Consider the following 4,919-nt stretch of genomic DNA (forward strand, 5'->3'; position numbering starts at 1 on the left):
TAAAACCAAATACCCACATGTCCTGGGACAAGTACTTACAATTTGAAACACACACACACACACACACACACACACACACACACACACACACATACACACACAATTTCTGGGAGAACCAGAAAGCAAGTTGGCAGAAATTAAACCACAATTCACATCATCTATCACTGTAGTGAGGAGATTTGACAATGAGGGATCAATCTCTAAAGTATACACAATATCCACATGGAGGCTTGGTGATTATACATCTGGACATGATGGAGAGGTCCTTTCCCTCACCATGTCAGAGCAGATGTAAGCATTCTCTGACTATTTTCTGTTAGTTTATGACATGACGATGAAAGGCTTTTTAATCAACTGTCCCACGTGAGACTGAATACACATACCAAAAGATTGATAGAGCCCAGTCTCTCTTTTCTGGTGGTAACAGATAAAAGAATTGGTTATGTGACCCCAAGTGGAGATAGATAGCAGTGTAAGGAGTCTACCTTAGCTATCTTACCTCTCCACCTGATTTAATCTACCTACATTTTTCTAGGTTAAATGGTATTGTGGGTCAGGTTTTACTCAAGTCAACCTTTTGGTTCAGGTTCATTATCAGAAGAAAACAAATACTCATAGACCATCTAATAGGTAACAGAAGGAAGTTTACTTAGTCATAACATGGAAATCATATTCAGCTAAAACTTAGGTGGAGCTGAGATGGCGAAGTAATAAGAAGAATAGTTGAGTTCTTCCCCACGTTTCCTCCACAAAGACCTAGAATACCCACCAGACTGAGTCCTGACTGGGAAATCTAAGAAAAGTGAGTAAGTTTTCTATTCCTCATCAGCATAGGATTGCAGACAGATAGACTTGCAGGCAATAGAGTCCAATAAGGTGCAACCAGCAGAAACATTCTAGTAAAAAGATCTAAAGAGGGCTAAGACTTCAAATCAGGTTTGTAATAGGTCCCAGATCTATGCAGAGAAGCCTGACATTATGCAAGCCGCAGAAATAGATGCTAACTGGCATCTCTGTTGCTCACTATCAACTTCTGGGTCACAAATCCATCTTGAGACTGAGGAGGAAATCTGTGCCTTAGAGCAACAGTCAAGACTGAATAGTCAGGGCAGCCAGGTGGCACAGTGGAAAGAACATCAGCCCTGAAGTCAGGAGGGCCTGAGTTCAAATCTGGCCTCAGACCAAACACTTGACACTTACTAGCTGTGTGACCCTGGGCAAGTCACCTAACCCCAACTGTCCCCCCCAAAAAATACTGAATAGCCCTTGTGGGTGTTAGGCTATGTATTGATCAAAGAGCAAGTACAAAAGCAAATAAAAGCTATATATCTCTGAAACCAGAAGAGAAGTAGAGTCTTGCTTGCGACCCACAAACCAGTCTAAAGCCTTCAAGGGGAAAACCTGGGTCACAACAAAGATTTCGAGCTAGCTGATAGAAGCTGATTCCAACAACAGTCTACTAGAAATCTATCTTGGGGAAAACCCACAAGTGTATTGCTCTTTTCAGTTCCGGAACTTGTAGAGCTCATACCAGGGAGAAAGAAAATAGATTTTGCCCCAGATCGGAACATTTTAGGAACACTGAAAGCTTGCAGGTCTGTTGACTGAGCTGTCCTTGAGAACCTTAAATAACACAACACTCAATACTTCAAGAAAGCAGCAGCAGGAACCAAGAGGACACAAGCTCAGCCCATAAATTCTCTTCAGAAATACACAGAGCCTGGCCTTAACATCAAATCCAAAGCCAGTAAATAGGATGGAAGAATGTGCACTCACACACACAAAAATAATCCCACCATAATGAGTTATTATGGTGACAGGGATGCTTAAGAAACAAACCCAGAAAAAAAGAAAGACTAATGCATCTATAAGAAAAGCCTCAAGGGAAAACACAGCTAAGGTACAAGTTCAACTAGAATGCCTGGAAAACATGAAGTAAGAGACTTTTTTAAGTCAAAAATATTTTATAAATTAAATGAGAACACTAAAGAAAAAAATGGTAAATAACTGAGAGCTAGGAAGAAAGAATTAGAAAGACAATTAAAAGCTGGTCACAAGAGATACAAAACCTTGCTAAAGAAAGAGACTGCCTAAAAATTAGAATATACCAAATAGAAGTTAATGACTCCAAGAGATAAGAAATATTAAAATAAAGTTTAAAAAACTTTAAAAATAGAAGAAAATGTAAGTGTATCTCATAAGAAATTCATTCTTTTCTGGACTACGGACTTTCTCCACCATGCCCCAGAAACCTCTTCATCTTGGAACGTGGCTTCAGCCCTGGAACTCATACATCAGAAGTACTCTTCACCCTGCAGGCTCTCCCCCAATTGGATGGTTCCTCTCTTATAGATTTAAAGAAGCTGCCTCTCCAGGCTGCACTTTGGGTTTTCTCTATCATGCTTCAATGTCATTTACTTCCAGATTGATATCACCAGCTTTACAGCTTACTTTTATTTATTGTTTTCCTTTATTATAACGTAAGCTCCTTGAGGGTTGGGACTGTCTTTCTATGTCTTTATTTCTATTTCCAGGGCTTAGCACAAAGCCTAGCATGTAGTAAGTCCTCAATAAATGGTGGTTTATCTTGACTGTTGTAAAAATTGACCTAGAAAACAGATTGAGAAGAGTATTGGATTAACTGAAACCATGACCCTAAAAACCTAGACATCGTATTTCAAGAAATCATAAAAGAAAACTATCTCTTAGAACCAAAGGGTACTCAACAGTAATTACTTGAAAGAAACTCCCAAATGAAAACTATCAGTGACATTATAGCCAAAATCCAGAATTTCCAGGTCAAAGAAAAAGTACTTCAACCAGTTACAAGGAATTCAAGGAGCCACAGGGGTTATGACACCTAATTTAGCAGCTATCACTACAAAGGAGTGTAGAGTTTAGAATACACTATTCTACAAGGCAAAGGATATAGGCTTACTACCAAGAATAACTTACCCAGCAAAATTGAGTATTATCCTAGAGGGTTAAAAAAAAAAAGATACCTTTAATGAAATGGAGAACTTCCAAGTATTTCTGATGAAAATACCAGAGCTGAGTAGAAAATTTGAAATACTAACACAGAAGTAAAAGGAAGCAAAAAAAGTGAACATGAGCAAAAAAATCATATGGGACTAAACAAACTGTTTATCTTCTACTATGGAGAGATAATAGTTGTAATCCTCTCAGAACGCTATCATTATCAGAGATCATAGAAGTAATCTAAAAGACCAAAGGCCTGGGTGTGATTTTGTAATATTTTGGTGAACTTAAAATAAGAATTAAAAAAGAGCCAGAAAGAATCTATTAGTGTGCATTGCTGGTGGAGCTGTGAAATGATCCAACCATTTTCGAGCGCAATTTGGAACTATGCCCAAAGGGCTATAAAAATGTGCATACCCTTTGATCCAGCAATAGTACTCTAGGTCTATATCCCAAAGAGATCATACAAATGGGAAAAGGACCTACGTGTACAAAAATAGTTATAGCACCGCTTTTTTGTGGTGGCAAAGAATTGGAAATTGAGAGGATGCCCATCCATTGGGGAATGGCTGAACAACTTGTGGTGTATGAATGTAATGGAATACTATTGTGTTATAAGAAATGATGAACAGGCTGAATTCAGAAAAACCTGGAAAGACTTGTATGGTCTGATGCTGAGTGAAGTGAGCAGAACCAAGAGGACTTTGTACACAATAACAACCATGTTGTGCGATGACTAATATTGATAAACTTAACCCTTCTCAGCAATACAAGGATCTAAGACATCTCCAAAAGCCTCGTGATGGAAAATGCTATCCACATCCAAAGAAAGAACTATGGAATTTGAACGCAGATTGAAGCATACTATTTGCTATTTTTTTTCCTCTGCTGTTGAGTTTTGTTTCCTCTTTCTGGTGGTTTCTCCTTTTGGTTCTAATTCTTACTTACAACATCACTAATGTGAAAATATGTTTAATAGGAATGTATATGTATACCCTGTATCAGATAGTGTGCCATCTTGGGGAGGGTGATGGGGAGGAAGGTGAAGAAAAATTTTAAATTCAGAAGCACATGGAAGTGATTATTGATAAATCAAAATAAATTAATTTAAAAAATTTAAAAAAGAAAGAATCTATTAGTGGAGGAAAAGGAGAGGAAGTATGGTATAAATTATTTGATATAATTGGAGGCTCAAGTACAAGACTATGTGAACCAAAATAACATTTGAACTTCACTCTGAGATGAACTTATATATACACAGAGTTGAGTACAGAAATAATTTCTACTGAAAAAACAAGAGAGAAAGGGGAGAAGAGAAAGTGAATACATAAGAAGGGTAGATTAATGGCTAGGTTAATTCTATGCAAAGGAAATTCTGAATAAGGAGCCAAAACAGGGATGGTTTCAACTCCATCCTTGGATTGGGCTTTCAATACACTCTGTGACTTAAAAAAATATGTGAAGGTTTGGTCAACTTAGCTTTGTAACTGCTGGGTTTGTCTCTTCAGTCTTTTTTTTTTTTAAAGAAAGGAGTATCTTCCTCATTTTTATTATTTCTGTTTCTCCCAATTTCAACAAAACCACTATAAGCAAAATTCTATTATATGAAATAGCTTTTTAAAAAATCCTCAGACTTTTTCTATATGAAAGATAAGCACTTTGCTTTTGGTTCTCCGAAACATTCTTCTGGAACATTAATAATTTAGCTAATATAATCCTAAAGTAGATTTAAAATGTCAGCAACTCATTTACTTGGGTTGAGACGTGAACAATTATTTTTTTATTTTTTTTCAACATTCATTTTTTATTAGATTCTGAGTTTCAAATTTTTCTCTTTTCCTGCTCCCCCCCCAAGACAGCAAGCAATCTGATATGGGTTATACATGTATAATCATGTTAAAGATATTTCCATATTAGTCATGTTGTGAAAGAAGAAACAG

The sequence above is a fragment of the Phascolarctos cinereus genome, unplaced genomic scaffold (genome assembly GCF_003287225.1).
Source record: "Phascolarctos cinereus isolate Bilbo 61053 unplaced genomic scaffold, phaCin_HiC Scaffold_4;HRSCAF=312, whole genome shotgun sequence".
NCBI classification, from domain to species: domain Eukaryota; kingdom Metazoa; phylum Chordata; class Mammalia; order Diprotodontia; family Phascolarctidae; genus Phascolarctos; species Phascolarctos cinereus.